The sequence below is a fragment of the Lontra canadensis genome, unplaced genomic scaffold, assembly GCF_010015895.1.
Source record: "Lontra canadensis isolate GAN:19392208 unplaced genomic scaffold, GSC_riverotter_1.0 scaffold85, whole genome shotgun sequence".
Taxonomy (NCBI): Eukaryota; Metazoa; Chordata; class Mammalia; order Carnivora; family Mustelidae; genus Lontra; species Lontra canadensis.
In genome coordinates, this window is record NW_022631079.1 from 5,568,275 (window position 1) to 5,587,891 (window position 19,617).

The 19,617-nt window shown below is 36.5% G+C and overlaps 1 pseudogene; it reads right to left on the reverse strand.

Annotated features, from left to right (window-relative positions):
* Nucleotides 1-3,991: 3,991 nt before the first annotated feature.
* Nucleotides 3,992-19,617, reverse strand: part of LOC116882598 — a 36,315-nt pseudogene continuing 20,689 nt past the window's right edge.

The following is a 19,617-nucleotide window of genomic DNA, read 5'->3' on the forward strand; positions in this document are numbered from 1 at the left end:
CCTAGGGGAATTTTATGGCTGTGGAGAAGACAGAAAACAGTGAAATGATTCTGCACAAACAAAATGACCTTCATTTTCTCTGAGTTTCTCCATATACTTACCTTCCCACAATTTATTGTCCTTAGAAGTCCCAAACCCCTTCTCTCTTATCTAGTTACTTCTCCAGAAAGTATCACCCTTCATTAAAATGGTATATAAACTCTCAGGTCTAACCACCTCTTTAGATTTTCATTTCTTTTCTGTGAAATTCCCATAAATGAAAGAATATTAACATCAGTAAAATGTATATCCCCTTTCTCCTGTTAATCTGTCTTTTGTCAATTTAATTCTTAGGCCCCCGTCATTACAGTTAATAGGGTGGAGGAGAGGTTTTCCTTCCATATATTACCTCCATGGAAATAAGTGAGTAATAATATTTTCCTTTTGCATGATGAAAAATTATAAGATAAGACAGAATGATGTTACATTTTTACAGAGTTGGTAATAAAATTATGAAATGTAAAAAAAAAAATAACCTTATTTTCTAAGTCATTAGTTGATTCAAGAATCCAATCTTGCCCTTATAATCTTTATTCTTCCATATATTCTCATTCCTGGATTTTTATGGATTGAGATAAAAAACATGGGCATCTAATGCTTTTTCTGCTAACCAAATTCAAAGCAGACAATAGAGTAGAAGGAAAACACTGTTGGAAATATTTTTGTGCCAACTCAGAGCAGATTAAAAAATTTAACTTTGATTCTCATTATTTGGTATGTTTAATTTTACCATATTTTATTGGGTTTTGTTGTTGATTGTTTTAGCAAAACATAATTTAATAAAAGATTTGCCTCTATTATGTTCAGTTAGGAGTAACCAACTTGGAAAACAAAATCAACCCAAACTAACATACTACCTGGGTGAATTTTCCCCTTAAGATATATATCTGAAGTGTTCTATGATTATTGCTATCTAACAGGTAGAAGTAAGCTCTGTCTGCCCCAGATTACAAGATTTTTTTTTTCTTTCCTGCAAATTCTAATCTGAAGCTTCAGCTTTTAATCTTTTCCTTCACATCCAAAACAAAACAAAAACAAAAAGACCTATAACAGTGCTAAACACACAGCAGTGGTTCAATAAATGCTTTATGTTTGTCATTAATATAACATTTAAATTATTTCAATGCTGAGGTGGTACCTTCTTTTTAAATTTTTTTGCAACTGCCTTTATTGCTTTGATATGCTGGTTACTCATTCATTTTGAATTGGAATAAATTATGATTTCTTTAGCTAAGCACATTCTAATCTATTACTTAAGAAACATTTAATATATGAGGTACCTGGGTGGCTCAGTTGCTTAAGTGTTTGACTCTTGATTTCAGCTCAGAACCATGAGATTGAGCCCCAAGCCCTGTGTCAGGCTCATTCAATGCAGAGTCTGCATGAGATTCTCTCTATCCTTCTTCCTCTGTCCCTCCCCCCATCTCTGATAAATCTATAAGTAAGTAAATAAATAAATAAATAAGCATTAATAATCATATGAATATGTTTTTTGTGTGAATTTGCTGTTTTATATCTATTTTTTTCTTTTCTCATTTGAATGCATTGCTATATTCATCAGAACAACTGCTGATTTTTATAAGAGACCCACACTTTGCGTGTATAGTATTTGGCTCAAAAAGCTTTTAATTTGTTTTCTTGAAAAAGTTATCATTTTATTTTTTATTTTTTTTTAAGATTTTATTTATTTGACAGACAGAGATCACAAGTAGGCAGAGAGGCAGGCAGAGAGAGGAGGAAGCAGTCTCCCCACAGAGCAGAGAGCCTGATGTGGGGCTCGATCTCAGGACCCTGGGATCATGACCTGAGCCAAAGGCAGAGGCTTTAACCCACTGAGCTACTCAGGCACCCTGAAAAAGTTATCATTTTAAATAGGACCAGCCAAGTGAAGATGAACAAAATAATAGTAAAAAACACTTCCAGATGATCTCAGGGCCTTCAAGAAAATACAGTGACATTGCTTCACTATACCTATGTCAACACTGGATGAGATAATTGTTACAAATCTTATCTGATCTCTGTTCATGAAAAATCTCTGATTTCAAATATTTTCCATCCTTTGTACTTGTAAGGACAGATATCCAGAATATACGGCCTTTTGATTTCCATCTATGGGCTTTAGATGTTGAAGGATGTTTGGTTTGGGGAAATGGAGAACTAAAATGCTCTGATTAGGAAAGTGAGAGTTTCCAGCTGCCAGCCACAAAAGAGTCATCGAAAGATACAGAGAAGAATATAGAAAATAAGAACACTGTGGCCAGAGAGAATTCCCATATTAACAAATGGACAGTGAGTTTGAAAATAGTGAATTCCTTGAGTATAGGGGTTATGTCTTAATTATCTCTTTATCTCTGGCTCCTAACCAAGTGCTGGTCTTTGCCTAGGACCTAAGTAAATGTTGAAATGAGTTATCTGAATTAGCTTATTGCATTCATACAATGGTCCTATTAGGTCAGTAATATTTCCTGTTTACATATGATGATATCAAGGCTCAAATATTTAATTAACAGAGACAGAGCTGGAAGGGATTGGGATTTAAATGTAGTCTCCAGGAATCCAAAAACGCACAGTGTTTCCACTGTACCAAGATTTTTCAAAATATCTTCAATCCTACAGTAAAGTTGAGAAAAGAACAGTTCTGTTGGGGAATATATTTCCTTTTACCTAAGTTCTTCAGTTGGGTCTAATAATTAAATTGATATGAAGCAGATCAACAAGAAGAAAATAAATGAAAGTTTAATAACATGTATACATAGAAAGACCCAAGAACTGAGCAACACCTCAAAATGACTAAACCTAGCATCTTAAATACCATCTTCAGCTAAAGACAAAGGCAGGTATTAGAGATGAGGTGTTCATAATGGGAGGTTGCCAGGAAAAGCACAGTCAGCAGAGATAAGGCTGTTACACAGATTTCACTTATTGCTTTCTCCATAGATAAATTTCTAGAGATTGAGCCATTCCCTCTTCCAGGTATAGTGAGGGAGACACCCTTACAAATGGGTATTTCCATTATAAATGTAAAAGTTTCTTACAAAGGAGTAACTTCTACAGTTTTCAGACCTTCTCTGCAGTTTCTTAAAAATAACCATCTTAAGGTGGAATCTGAGTGGCTCAATGTTTGTAGAAGATGCAACTTTTGATTTTGGGGTCATGGATTCAAGCCCACATTGGGTGTAGAGCTTATTTAAAAAATAAATAAATAACCAGGGACACCTGGGTGGTCCAGTCAGTTAAGTGTCTGACTCTTGGTTTCAGCTCAGGTCATGATTTCAGAGTCTTGGGATCGAACACGGTATTGGGCTCCATGTTCAGCATGGAGTCTGCTTGAGATTCTCTCTGTCCCTCTCTCTCTGCCCCTCCTGCTTTTTGTCTCTCTTGCTCTAAAATTTAAAAACAAACAAACAAAAACAAAAACCCACCAAGAAACAAAAAAACCTAGCTGAAAATAATCAACATGCTGAAGAGCCATTTCTTGGGATGGAAGAATTTTTGGTCCTTCAGTCCCATGGTTACAAATTTTCAGGAAATCTTGTACAGAGTATTGTCCTTCTTGAAATTTCATATGGCATATTAAAATGTTAAAATCTTTGATACAATTTTTATTTATTTATTTAGACACAATTTATTCAGCATCATGATCAGACCATAGCATTTAACAATCAATAGCATGGGTGCAAAAAAAAAAAAAAAATTGGCATTAAAATCCCTTGAAATGCTTTAAAATTCCCACAGAACAGATAAACTAAAATAACCTTTTATATAATTAGTCACAAATACACTCCTTGAGCTTTTTGCCCATACACATATGTATTTTCTAAAATACATTTTCTTTGTAGCAGCTAGACCCTGCATTCACTGTGCTTGGCTAGGTTCACAAATCCTGTAACCTGTAGCTTTCTTTTCACTTCTCTGGATCTCTCTCCTGCTAAGCTCTGTTTCCTGGAAGTAATTAAAACTTTATGCTATTGTCACAGCTACTGCTGCTGCTGGAATCACCATAGCTGCTTTGGTTTCATGGTTTGGCAAAGTATTGGCCTCCACCATCATAAGGCCCAGGGCTTCTGCTTCCAAAATTCCCTCCTTTCATGGGTCCAAAATTTGAAGATTGACTTTTGTCATTGCCGAAGTCATTATCATTTCCATCACTTCTAAAATTGCTTCCTGCATTACCAAATCTGTTATAGCCATCCCCACGGCCACCATATCCACTGCCATCGTGACTGCCACCAAAGCCACCTCACCACTGAAGTCACCTCCACGATCAAACTTGTCTTTCCTACCAAAACCACCTCCATAACCACCAAAGTTTCCAGAAGCACTTCCACCTCTTTGGCTGGATGAAAGATTAGCCATATCTTGCTTAGATAGGACTTTCTTTATGTCACAGCTGTGGCCATTCACAGTATGGTATTTTTGAATGACAATCTTATGTACAAAGTCATGGTCATCAAGTGTTACAAAAGCAAATCCTCTCTTCTTGTCACTCCATTGGTAAGTCATGATTTCAATCACTTCAATTTTCCTATACTGTTCAAAATAATGATGTCCTTCAGTGGCTTTTTTAATGCCACCAAGGAAAATCCTTTTCTCACTTAAGTGGGCATTTGATCTTTGAGCCTCTTCTCTCTTTGGTTCCACAGCTCTTCCATCCACCTTGTGTGACCTTGCATTCATGACTGCATTCACCCCCTCCCCAGTGGCATACTTGACAAACCCAAAACCTCTGGGGCGCTTGGAGTTTGGGTCTCTCATCACCACACAGTCCATAAGTGTCCCCAATGGCTCATAATGGCTCCTCATCAGATTCTTCAAAGCTCAAACCTCCAGGGAAGAGCTTCTGCAGCTGTTCAGGCTCCTTAGGAGACTCTGACTTATATATGACAGTGGTGGGAAGGGAGTGTTTACGGATGCCTACACGGCGGCATCCATAGGCAGAAAGCTCTGATAAAACGTTCAGTTGAACTATTGTTTAAATTTTGTTTTTGTTGGAATTTCTCAAGAGTGACTTATTGCAGTTTTTATGTCTTTTTAATTTTTTAATTTTTGTTTTATTTTTTAAAAATACTTTATTTATTTGAGAGAGAGAGAACAAAAGAGAGCACAAGCAGGGAAGAGGAGCAGAGAGAGAAGGAGAAGCAGGCTCCCACTGAGCAGGGAGCCCCATGTGGGGCCCTGTCGTTGGTCTCTGAGATCACGACCTGAGCTGAAGGCAGACACTTAACCAACTGAGCCACACAGGTGCCACTTTATTTCTTTTTTAGATGATACATGTTTTGAAGGGTGGGAGGAAAAGGGCAGGAAATGGTAACTATCCATAATAGTAAAAAAAAATTATATCACTGGTAAAAAATATGATGAAATATCATAGTCAATACATTTTGGAAGAAATAGGCTTGGATTATAAGAAGCTGTTAAGAGTATAAACTGATAGCTTTTAAGTTTTCTGTACTCATAAGGGTATTTATATAGAGCTTAACTAGTTACCTATACCCATATTCCCTAGAATAATAGGACCTATAATTGGAAACATACTTTCAGTATTTTTTATCATCTACTACTTCCCTGAAATAAAATGGACAGAAGAAATGGATCATTTTCTCTTCACTTGTTCAAATACTTGTCATTCAAGTGCTTGGGTGGCTCAGTCGGTTAAATGTCCAACTCTTGGTTTCAGCTCGGGTCGTGATCTCAGGGTCCTGGAATCAAGCCTGGCATCTGGCTCTGCACTCAGTGCAGAGTTTGCTTGATATTATTTCTGTCTCCCTCTGCCCTACCTTCTCCCTCCCCACTGCTCTTTCTCAAATAAATAAATAAATCTTTTTAAAAATATATTTTATTTATTTATTTGACAGAGATCACAAGTAGGCAGAGAGGCAGGAAGAGAGAGAGGAGGAAGCAGGCTCCCCGCCGAGCAGAGAGCCTGATGTGGGGCTTGATCCCAGGACCTTGGGATCATGACCCGAGGTGAAGGCAGAGTCTTTAACCCACTGAGTCACCCTGGCACCCCATAAATAAATAAACCTTTAAAAATACTTGTCATTCAATTATAAATTACAAACATATATTTGGAATTACAAAATATGTTTCCATTTAGGGAGTTTATTGTAAGTGTTATATCATTAATGGATACTTCCTGTCTTTGTCAACCTGGAGTCAAAGAGCCACAATGAGAGGCAAATGAGTGTTTATTTGGGGTTAAAGCATTGCAATTTGGGGAACACAGATTCAGGGGGTTGCCCTCCTGAATTCAGGAGGTTACCCAAATAGTGTTCCTCCTTCTAGGGTGAAGGCACTGATTTTTGTTTTGTTGTTGTTTTTTGTTTGTTTGAGGAATAGGAAGGGGGTTGATTACATAAGTTGAAGAAAAGAAAAAAACAGTTTTCTCTAGACATTAACAAGTTAACTCAGTTAGACATCAACTGGTGACTTATTTTATCTTCAGAAACCCCACAACTATCAGTGTTGTGATCAAAATGTTCCTTCTCCTACTGACTCCTCAAGTAATTGCTTAAAACAATTGCTCTTTTAACCAGGCCAATGGTTTGAGCCCAGATCAGACAAAGGTGGGTAAGGCAGTCTCTCTGCAGTGGCTGCTCCGGCTCCATTTTGAAGTGGCTCCTGTCATGACAGTTTTCACAACTTAAAGTTCAAACAGATTAAGCTGTAGATGAAGTTAGAAATGCTGCAGTCTTTAAAGGAGGCAGTTGGAAGCAAATTAATTGACTCCTAGATTGGTAAGTGGACTGTAGAAATTGTACCTTATAAATGGTTAGTTATCTGTAAGATATTAAAGTAAAATATCCTCTTTTATAAATAAGGTGTTTGATAGTCATATATACTCATCACTGATAGGCTATGAGAGAGAAGTTAGTAATATATACTTATAATGAGGTATTAACATACCTCCACTTGATGTTAACAACGAAGTGTTCATGCTTTATTCTGAATTCTTATTCTGTTAAGTTGATTTGGAATAAGCAACTATAATAATAAAGATTAGGCAAATCACACAAAACCTATATGAAGATTCTGGCATTTTCATTACACTATATACAGATTTTTCCAGAGAAACACTATCATTTTTATAAAAACTTCCCGAGTTTGAAAGAGAAAATAATACTACATATTTTACCTTCAGGAGAGGTACATAATGCACATAAGTATGTTAAATAAACATTCAATGTTTAATGTGTGCACAATTGCTCTGTTACAGGAATTGAAGAGTAAATAAGGGAAATTAATAAACAAATATTGCTTGAGCAGCTAGTGCTTTTTAGGTTAACATGTTTTCTTTGGGAGATGCAAAAAGTCCCATTTGAAAAATACCAAAGAGGTTTGGTTGCAGAAACAATGTCAGGCCATATTACAAACTCAATCCATTATTGCCAACAGATGAAATAAAAAAACACAAAAACAGCACATTATATGGTTAGATTCTAATAGTATGAACATGTGAAGAATAAATACTAAGGAATTTAGGATTGTGAGCTATGAATGGGGGTTGAGTAGCAAGAGAAAACCTAAAATCAAAGTGGGGCTTAACTTGGATTTTGAAGGTGAGAGTATTGTTTTCTTTGTGGGAGGTATGGAAAACATTGGAAGACAGGGACAAATATGAAAGAAGCTTTCAGGGATATGAGTGAATGTGGCTTGTGGGGGTAAGGGGAGAGAGATGGCAAAGAGGCCTGCTGATTTGATAGGAAAGAAGGATACTAAGATGGAAAAACAGATTGTAAGTACGTATTACAGAAGCTCTTCTAGAGGAAGTTAAATGAGAGGCAAATGAGAGGCAGGGAAAATCTAATAGGATCTGAATTTTAGCCATTGAACATTTTTATTCGTGGATAAGGTACATTTCATTCATTCAGAGGTTTTCTGTAGTCTAGACTGGGGTTTGGTGGAGCATTAGACAATGGATTGGTTTGAGAAGCTATTCTGGAAATTGGGGCTTGATGTGATGGGGGGCTGCGGTAAGAAAGTGCTATTGTGTGCAAACCGATGGACATGAGGAAGGGACAGATGTGAGAACTCTTCCAAGAGGAATTCTGCGGGACTTATAAATTACTCACGTTAATAAAATAGCGAATTTACTGAAAGTAAGTGCAGGATTAGATAATGAAGTTCATTTCTCCTTATGTTATCCAAAGAAAATTTTTACCTAGCATAGCAATGACTATAGAGATTGGATGTCTGGGTGGCTCAGTCAGTTAAGCGTCTGCCTTCAGCTCAGGTCATGATCTTAGGGTTCTGGGATCGAGTCCCAGATCAGGCTCCCTGCTCAGTGGGGAGTCTGCTTCTCCCTCTGCCCCTTGCCCTCCTCACGTGTGCCCTCTCACTCTCTCAAATAAATAAATTAAATCTTAAAAAAAATAAAGTACCAAGGATTATGTCTGAATGCTATTAAAAGCATGTGAACATTCCTCAACAACAACAAAAAAATCCATTTTGCATAGCAGCAACAATAAGTACCTGCGTATATATAAATGACAAATTTATGTAAACCTTTATGGAGTAAACTGGAACTTTAATGAAAGATGTTAAATAAGATCAAAGTTGACTAGAGAGAGATAAAAGGCTCATTAGGTATCATAACATTATCAATTCTTCTGAAAACATTAGCTCTATTTTGTGTAATTCCAATGAGAATGCCAATAATATTTATTTTCCATTTGAAGAGTTGATTCCACAGTGTATATGTAAGAGTGGGGGGGGCACCTGGGTGACTCGGTGGGTTAAGCTTCTGCCTTTGGCTCGGGTCATGATCTCAGGGTCCTGGGATCGAGCCCCGCATCGGGCTCTCTGCTCAGCAGGGAACCCGCTTCCCCTTCTCTCTCTTTGCCTGCCTCTCTGCCTACTTGTGATCTCTGTCTGTCAAATAAATAAAATCTTAAACAAAAAAAAAGAGTGAGTAGGGGGGACATTTGTACTTGGAGTATGTGTATATACAAATATATACATTTGTAGCAACTAAGGGTGTATTCTTTTGGTTGAATAATAGGAAAAGTGAAAAATGAAACAGGGACGTCTGGATGGCTCAGTCAATTAAGTGTTCAACTCTTTATTTTTGCTCAGGTCATGAGTTCAGTGTCAAAAGATTCTCTTTCTCCTTTTCTTTCTGCTCCTACCCCATGTCTCTCTCTCTCTCTCTCTCAAAAAAAAAAAAAAAAAAAAAAGAAAGAAAGAAAAAGTAAAGAAAAAAAAGGAACAGAGTAAAGAACCCAAGATAAGATCCATGCATGTATATGAATGACGTGTATTACAGGTCAGTAGTGATTGGGCAGACTCTTCAAGAATCACACTTTAAAAGAATTAATAAGGTCTTTATTTCATACAATATGCAAGAACAAGTTCCAGATAGGTTAAGGACAAATGTGATAAACATAATTTAAAAAATCTTAGCAGAAAATTAGCCTTGGACTAGTGAAGGATTCTCTACACCAAATAAAGAAGGATACAAAATTAAGAGAAGCTTTGAAAAGTTAATAATATTCAGACTAAAACTTGTTTTCACTCAACCAAAAAAAAAAAAAAAACAACTATTAGAACTAACCAATGAATTCAGGAAAGTTGGTGGATTCAAATTAATATATAGAAATGAGATACATTTCTAATGAACTAGCAGAAAGAGAAAATAAACAACCCCTTTTGCAATTGCATCAAAAAGAATACGATATCCAGAAATAAATTTAAGCAAGGAGGGGAAGGACCTGTATCCTATAACCATAAGATGTTGGTGAAAGAAACTGAAGTTGACACAGAAAATGGAAAGATGCCATGCTCATGGATCAGAAGAATTCATATAGTTAGAATGTTTAATTTGATTCTACCGTAGTATTCTCAGATTATCATTTCATATTTGTGTTTGATTGTTTACACTATGTTATTTCTCTCGTCCTTCAGATAGTAAGCTCTAAGAAAGAATATGTCTGTTTCACCTGTGATTGAATACCTAAATCAAAGCCTGGTATAGTCATTTCTAAATATGTATATTTTTGAATAAATGAATGAGAACTGTGAGCCAACCAATATTGGAGAGAAAACAAACAACTTTCACCTCCATACATCAGCGAGAGCGAGTCCTGGCTAATTCCCTGAAGGCTGATATTTTTCTCAGTAAGCTAGATGAGTCTTTGTAGGGTGAGTGATCCAAGACTCAAGGCTTAAGGGCTTAGACACCAGCCACATAGGACTGCTTCCTTGCTTGTTGCAGTCCTTGTGGACTGAAGTTAGAGGTTCATTCTATGGGATCATGCAGGAACAATAGAGTCACTCAAAGTATTCTTTTGCCGTGACTCCACCAGAATTACTGCCACCCCTGTACCTTCTTTTTTTCAAGTATAGGGTCAGAACACTGGATTTCATATTGCCTGACTCTTGCTCTTTCCTTCCATTAATACATGTGCCTTCTGAGCACCCTGGGCCCTTAGGCCAAGTCAGTCCATTAGCCATGTCCCAGGCTGTGAGAAGACATTAATTTGTATCTGCGTTGTAGCCTTTGTGTCCATAGTCCTGAGCATCAAACTCATAATTTCCCCAAACTTAGCAAATTTGCCTTTCAAATAAAAAAGCAGACTATACTACTGCCACTCTATTTCTCACATCTATTTCACAGACAAAACCACCAACCTGAGGGAATTAGCGGGACTTGTTCTAATAGACAAGGGGATGTGAAAAATTCTCTCTTTGCAAAAAAGAAAAAAAAAAGTTACCTCTTTGCTCCGGGCATCGCTCATCTCATCACGGTCTCATCCGTGCGGTGGCTTATCCCCCCCCCCCCCCCGCCCCGAGCTTTCTTCACCCGCTACCTAGAGTTGCACCAGTTTATGGATCTGTTGTGTTGCACAAAGGAATAGAGGTACTAATAACCTGGGCTATTATAGTAAATAGCCTATATGACTAGAAAGATCAGGTCAGACACATTCAAACTCAAACTGTACCTTGAACATGGTAATAGAATCCACAGCCATATTGCACGGAGCACTGGGTGTGGTGTATAAACGATTTTGAAACACTGAAAGAAATAAAATTAAATTAAAAAAAAAAAGAATTCACAGCCCAACAATTATTTTAACTTTACCATCCTGTGGAGAGATCATACTATGTATTTTGAAAACAAACCTCCAAAGATTTTAGAAATTTAGAAAGTAGTACTTAAGGATGGTAAATGAGAACATTAGTTCTTTTTACTCCTTCCTCCCTCCCTCCTTTCCTCCCTCCTTTCTTTCCTTCCTCTGTCCTTCCTTCCTTCTTTCTGATTTTATTTATTTGTCAGAGAAAGGGAAAGAACACAAGCAGGGGGAGTGGTAGGCAGGGAGAGAAGTAGGCTTCCTCCTGAGCAGGGATCCCAATGTAGGGCTCAGTCACAGAACCCTGGGATCATAAACTGAGCCAAAGGCAGCTGCTTAACCAAGTGAGCCACTCAGATGCCCTGTATTTCTCTCTCCTTTCTCTCTTTCTCTCTCTCTCTCTCCTTCCCCCTCCCTCTTCTCTTCCTTCCTTTCTTCTTCCTCCCTCCCTTCTTTCTTTTCCCTTTCCTTTCCTCTTTCTTTCTTTCATTCCTTTTTTCCTTTTTCCCTTCTTTCTTTCCCTTCCTCCCTCCCTCCCACCCTCCCTCCCTCTCCCCTCCCTTTCTCTGTCTTTCCTTCCTTCCTCCCTCCTTCCCACCCTCCCTCCCTCTCCCCCTCCCTCTTTTTCTGTCTTTCCTTCCTTCCTTCCTTCCTCCCTCCCTCCTCCTTTCCCTCCCTCCTTCCTTCCCTCCCTTCTTTTTCTTTCTTTTCTTCACTAAACCAATCCCATAGAATGAAAATGGGTTGTTATGCTTTCCCTAAGCTTTCCAACCTGGAGATTGATGAGGAGCAATGAAATTATTTGCTATGCTGTATTTACTAATATTAGCAAATGGTTTGCACTTGTATGTGCATTTGATTATGCAAAAATACAAGTGACTTGTTTTGGTGATAAAGTCCAATTATTTATTATTTTTTCAACTTTTGCAATAGATACATAAAATTTGATATAACCCTATAAAATATTTTGGTTTGCATCCCATTCATTTAAGGTAAAACCAAGCAACAAAAGAAAAAAAATACCAAATATTTGCATTACTAGACAAAGCTGGGAAATTAACAATTGCTCAATAATCTTAATTGTCTATCTTTCTTTTTTTTAAAATTTTATTTATTTATTTGACAGAGAGAGGCCACAAGTAGGCAGAGCGGCAGGCAGAGAGAGAGGGGGAAGCAGGCTCCAACTGAGCAGGGAGCCCGATGCGGGGCTTGATCCCAGGACCCTGAGATCATGACCTGAGCTGAAGGCAGTGGCTTAACCCATTGAGCCACCCAGGCGCCCCAATTGTCTATTTTTCTAATAAAGACTTCATTTTCACTTGATTTTGATAGCTAGTTTCTACATTACTAAAGTTTTATCTCACGATATTATAATTATTTTATAAGTGAGGAGGTAGAATTGTATGGAGATGAACTAATGTGCCCCATATGTACAACATTAATTTTCATTTGAGCTACTATTCAAAGGCAGATCTGTAGGAGTTGGTGCTTTTACCCAATATATTATGTAACAATCAATAAATCTTTGCTTAGTTTAGTTTAAGTGAATTTTGCTACCTGAGAATCAAAGTACCAAATTAAAGACTGAGAGGATTAAATAAATGAATTCAGAACTTGAGGGAATGGCAGAATGATTATCATGAAACTTGAATCTCTTGGAAAAGGTTGGACCATGTTATCTGTGTATGTGGGATTGGTGTGTGTGTGTGTGTGTGTGTGTGTGTGTGTGTCTTTATATTTGGTGGTGCCTAATATTCAGAGACTTTTCAACAAATATCATAAAAGGCAATGATGAAAATTGTAAGTGGCAAGGCAAAAAGAATTTGGTGCTCCATAATTACAAAAAGGCAAAGAAACCAAATTACTTTGAAATGAAAATACTCACATCCTTTAAATCTGTTCTCACAGTTCCCAAACAGACTAATAATTTGCTTGATTTCTTTCTATTATGCTAAAGCTACTGGTGAATTGATTGAAAGTTGTGTATAATACAGCAGGTGTTTCTTGTTTTTGTTTGGGGATAATACTCCTAAGGAGGTAGTGAAAAGAAGTATGAACTGAGAGTAATGTGAGAATAGCAGGAGGAGCTCCTCTTCACCTAGCTAAGGGCTCTATTTTCACAAAGTCATTAGAGTTGTATGAACCACACACGGAGAAAACAAAAATCTGGGAATAAGCTAATATTAAAGTATGTATTTTAAAACACCAAAGTTGATGAAAACAATACACAATTTCTTTTATTTCCTTTACTTGAAATTTTCTTTCTGTTTTGGGGCTTTCATTTTCAAATTCCCTGTTCATCTTCATATTTCTGTGAAAATCATATTTTCCCATGTCAAAAAAATGTATCCTTACCTTACCCCAAAGCATACAAAACATTCTCATGTGCAAATTCGTGTGTAGACACACACACACACACACACACACTCATGCAGACAAACACATAAGCAGAGGTGTGCATTTATACATGCAGAAACTACAGAAACATACATGTAAAAACAACTCATACGCACTCACACATGCTCACTTAGATTAGAACAATCACCTTGATATATAATTTTTTAATAGCTTTGTATTTCAAAAGTTTCAACTACTGTGGCAAATGACAAAAAGAGGCTTTTAGAGTAAAAATTTTCAAAATGTTTTTCAGAATGTTTCTCTATATTCCTTTTTAAAATGAAAACTTTTGACACATCTACAGTAAAACAAATGAAATCCAAATGTAGGCTTTATTAATTAGTATAAGGGAGACATTTTTCTGAACTCCATCAAAGTCAAGAAATAGAATATTCCTAGAACCCCCAAAACCTTGATTCTTTCTTTCTCTCTGTCAGTAACAACACTCTTGAAATTTCTTTTTAGTTTTATCTCCTGTGAATATGTGGGTAATAATGATAATCTAATCTGTTTTTGGTGTTTTGTGAGTATACTCACAGAGTATGTATCCCCTTATGTATGTCTCCTTCTCCTTAGTTTTATGTTGGTATGATTCATCTGTGTTGTTGTATAGTTTCATTTTCATTAGTAATGTAGTAATCGATAGCAAACTATATTTAGTCATTGTTCCGGTTTTGAGCCCTGGGATTTTCCCCAGTTTTATTGAGAAATTACTGACATACCTCACCGTATAAGCTTAAGGCATATAGTGTGATGGTTTAATTTACATATATCATGAGGAGATTACCACAGTAAGTTCAGTCTACCTTCATCATCTCATATGGATAGAATTTAAAAGAAAGAAGAAAATAAAAAAGGGAAAAAAAAATTTCTCCTTGTGATGGGAACCCTTAGGATATACTCTCCTCATGACTTTTCTGTATATCACACAATTCAAGCAATTGGATTTTGATTTTAAGCTCATAATAGAGCTATGAACATTTTTGACTCTGTCACTTCTAGTTCCTGTTCTTTTAGGTAAATAATAAGAACAGTGTTAGTCATAGACAGGGTTACCATATAAGTTACTATAGACACTGGGATACTTGGACAGTTGAAGTGTTCTTAAAAAAAAAAAAAAGCATTGTGTAATTTTAAGATTTATTTTTTAATTTATTGACTGACAAATAGGTTATAATACATTGGTTGGCTAATTAAATAGTCCCGTTCTAAAACAGCTTTAACTAATACAATTAGTTCTGAAAAATAAGGATAATATCTGTGTACAATGAATATGAAGTTGAAAAAAGCCTTTATGCTTATTATTTAAGAATTTAAATAAATAAGCAAAATAATATTAGATTTGGATAAATAACTTTTATTAACCAGTTTATTAATTGGTCATTATTTGTATGTTGAATGTATTTTTTAATGTAGTCTTAATATTTTCAAATTTCTTCTGCAATTGCCATAAGTGTTCCTTGAATTTTATCTAGTGGATTAATAAATCTGAATTTTCCACTCTTCTCTGTAATTGAGCAAGATATTCTATGAAGGGCCTGACATAAATCTAAACTCAGAAAAGATTTTACTCACTGAAGAATACTTTTATTGAAAATTTTCATTATTTTACACCAAGTATTTTCACAGATACTATCTTTTAGGCTCTACTAAGAATATTTTTCTTCTTCCAAATAGTTTCATTAAGGAAAAAACCCTCTCAAATTGTTCAAGTTGCAAAATTATAGGCCTTTTTAATTTCACTCCATTCTAGTAAAAAAAAACCGACAAAAACACATATCCTATTAAAAATAGAAACTCCAGGGCGCCTGGGTGGCTCAGTGGGTTAAAGCCTCTGCCTTCAGCTCAGGTCATGATCCCAGGGTCCTGGGATCAAGCCCCGCATCAGGCTCTCTGCTCAGTGGGGAGCCTGCTTCCCTTCCTCTCTATCTCTGCCTGCCTCTCTGCCTACTTGTGATCTCTCTCCTTCTGTCAAAAAAAAACAAAAAAAAAACCTTAAAAAAAAAAAAATAGACACTCCATAAAAAAGTTCCTCCTGCAAGACAAGATTCTATAGAAAGGGATAATATAATTTAAAAATGAAGTTTTGTGAGAAGATTGATGGTCTTTATTTAATTTATTCAGTTCTTCTCTTGATCTTGTATTTTTATTTGTGTAGATCTTGACTTATGATGCAATTATGTCCCGATAAACCCATAATTTGAAAATACCATAAGCTGAAAGTACACCTAATACACTTAACTTACTAAACATCACAGCTTAGCTTAGCCTACCTTAAACATCTTCAGAAAACTTACATTAGTGTATAGTTAGACAAAATATGGAACACAAAGCTGATATACAACATTAAATACTGTTAGGGTACAGAGTCGACCACCCCTCAGTTAGACAGAGAACACTCGATAATGCAAGTCACACAGCGAGGTTTATTTCCAGCTAGCTGGGGTCCAAGTATCTGCCTGGAGCAGCGGGTTTCAACAAGGACCCCGAGCACTAAAAGCCAAGGGTTTATATAGCATTTTCAAGGCACTTTCCCATAGCTACATACATATCTTGCACCCCACTTTGACAGTTTAATTTTGTTTAACCTTTTGCCACCCTGGCATTACCTTGGCACCATCCTGGCGGTTAAGTGAGATTTAGGTTTAGAAGAAATTTAACTTTATTTCCATTTCCTTCTGCCTCAACCCCCTCAGTTTTATGGTGGGGAGGGCGACCTTAGGCCTTGAGGAACTGAGCCATTTGTCTCTGGAAATTGGACCATCTAAGAGATATCTCAAGTTACGTGCACCCTGTGGGCTGGTTAGGGACGCTCAGTAAAATGGCTTCCCGGCCTTCAGGATGGCCATTCTTATGGTAACCCACTCTTACAGTGCAAGGTGCCAGCTTTGGCTTTGACAAGATGGCTGTACTTATGTCAGGGCTAGACTTGAGTATGGGTACAGCCTTGTTTTTCTTGGCCTTCACACCTGGAGCTGGTTTTCCAGGACTTGTTTTTAAGTCCCCTGGGGGAAGGGGAGCAGGGACAGTTTAAGGGCTAAACAACGAAGTTATTGTTTAACCTCAATGGAAGCCTCTGGCTAAAATAAAAATATAAAATAGGTCCTTACAATACTATACTGCAAGAGAAAAACAGAATGGTTGAATGGGTAAAGAATGGTTAGTTGTATCCATTGTTTACCCTCATAATAGTGTGGCTGCCTGGGGGCTACCACCATTTAGCATCCCAAGAGAGCGTCCTACCACATGTCATACCTGGGAAAAGATCAAAATTCAAAATTTGAAGAATGTCTTCTACAAAATGCGTATCATTTCTACACCATTATAGAGACACAATATCCTAAGTCCAACTATCCTAATTTGGGGACTGACTGTATACTTTATTTTCAATTACTAATTCAGTGAAAGCTTCACAGATTTTTGATACTAAATTTATTAAATAATTTGAATATTTTTACTGGTGTTAGAAAAACAAGGTTCTCTTTGTAAATGTTCCATTTACAAAGAAAAAAAAATTAATACAGTTGTAGTTCCATTAGGTCGATTTTTGCCAAATAATTCTTCAAAGGCTTAGACATTTTTTTTTCTTTTTTCCTTTATTTATTTATGTTTTTAGAGAGGGAGGGAGACGAAATGGGGGGAGGGAGGGAGAGGAGGAGAGAAAATCTTAAATAGTTTCCACATTCGGCAGATGTGAGGTTCAATCTCACAACCCTGAGATCATGACCTGAGCCAAAATCAAGAGTCAGATGCTTAACCAGCTGAACCAACCAGGTGCTACAAAGACTCAGACATTTCTAAAATCCAGTGGGTAGTGCATACTAAGGTGGTGAAGAATTTTTTTTGGTTTTTTTTTTCAACGTCAACTTTATCATAAAAACTTTGTGGTTTATTTGCTCAGATCACGTATATTGTAAAACTTAACAACTACAGCTTCTGTCTAGGTCATTGGGATATTATAATTTGTTCAGACACACTTATGAATTTTTGTATGCACCACAGATCCAAGTTTATTTCTGTGGCCCAGGTTTGTTAATTTTGTAAGAACTTTGTGTTCACTGTGAAACATGGACATTCTCATGGTCCGTGAAAATTTGTATTTCTATTATTACCATGAACCAAGCAGTTTTATCTTCCAACATTTTAATAAATTCATCAAAGCATTTATTATAATGTCATGTCAGAATGAATTTCTAAACACTTTATTTTGACTCCTTAATTTCAATGAAAAAAAAAATGCTATTGGAATTAATTGATTTCTATTTCAAGCATCTGATGAAACTGCAGGAGTCACCATATTAACGGGTTGTTTAACCTCAGTGGAAGCCTCTGGGAGTCAATTCATTTTGTCATTATTCACAATAACTCATTGATATGAGAAAAATTTATTTAAGAGACTAGACATCTGATCTAAATGAAAAGTCGTGCTTCACAGACTTAAATGTTTCATGTGTAAATGCATCTTCTGGGGTGCCTGGGTGGCTCGGGTTGTTAAGCAACCAGCTTGATTTCCACTCAGGTTGTGATCTCAGGGTCCTGAGATCAAGCCTGATGCTGGGCTCCATGCTGGGTGAGGAACATGGTTAAGATTCTCTCTTTCCCTCTGCAACCCCACCCCCCCACACGTGTGTGCTCTCTCTCAAAACAAATGCATCTTCTTCAGTTTTGTGTGTGAGTGTGTGTGTGTGTTTAAAGATTTTATTTATTTATTCATGAGAGACAGAGAGAGAGAGAAAGGCAGAGGCAGAGGGAGAAGACAACTCCCCACTGAGCAGGGAACCCCATGAGGGACTCCATCCCAGGAGCCCAGGTTCATGACCTGAACCACTCAGGCACCCCAGTTTTGTGTGTTAAATCACCACTTTAGGGGTAGTTGTGTTTAATTTACTAACTTTTAAAGTGGATGTTGAGTATCCGTCCACAGGATTGTATCTTCTTTAGTTTTTTAAAAAGTATTGATGACAATATCACTTTAACACATAAGAAAATCATAAACATTGTTAATGTTAATGTTTATGATGTCATAAACATTGTTAATGTTTGTGAGATGTTTGTCCATTTCAGTTTTCTAAGAAATGGAAATGAAATGAAATGAAATGAAATGAAATGAAAATCCCATAGCTTATTTTTTCAGTTTATATCACTTACATTTTATATGTAACTTTTGACTTTTGAGCCATTTATTCTTAAAGAGGTTATTACAAAATAAAAAGAACATTATCAAACATCATAATAAGTAAAATAGTAATAAGTGTACAGCTTATAAATATCAAAGGTACTTTAGCAAAAGTATTCAGATTATTATTTAGAAATTCCTGGGGGCGCCTTGGTGACTCAGTCAGTTAAGCATCCAATTTTTTATTTTGGCTCAGGTCATGATCTCAGGGTCATGAGATCTAGGCCAGTGTCAGGCTTGGCACTTAGCAGAGAATCTGCTTGAGATTCTCTCTCTCTCCTTCTGCCCCTCTCCCTGCTTGCATGCATATGCTCTCTCTAAAATAAATAAATCTTAAAAAAAAAAAAAAAGAAATTTCATGGAAGGATGGCTCAGCTTTTAAAAAAATGTATATTTCACATCTATTTTAACTATAATTTCTTGCAAGATGTGGAAGATTCCACATCTTGCAGACTGCATGCTGGTATAGGAAGAGATGGCTGGTAAGCCAAGTGGCAGCCAAGGGCAACAATGGTACCCTAACCATTAGTACTAAATGGAACAGTATGCTGGCACAACAAGTAAATTAGGACTGTTGGGGGAAACTATGATTACATGTATCATCAGGTCAATAGATAATGCCACATTATTATTCCAAAGTGTATGTGTAAGTGTTTCCATTGTTTTATGTTTTCTTTGATGAAGTAGAATGGGGCTGTCTCACTTGGCGTTTTGTTTTTCAAGCTCATTAAATGATATATATTTTATTTTTATTCTCCCATCTCATCCCTCGAGAGTTTCATCCTCTTTAACAAAGAAAAGCACACATTTTAAAAATTCAAACTCATCAATATAGAATGCAAAGCATTAAGATATACCAATGAGTGCAATGTTTAAAAATGGGGGAAATGATTAATAATACCACTTATTTAAAAAGAGTATAAATTATAACAGTTT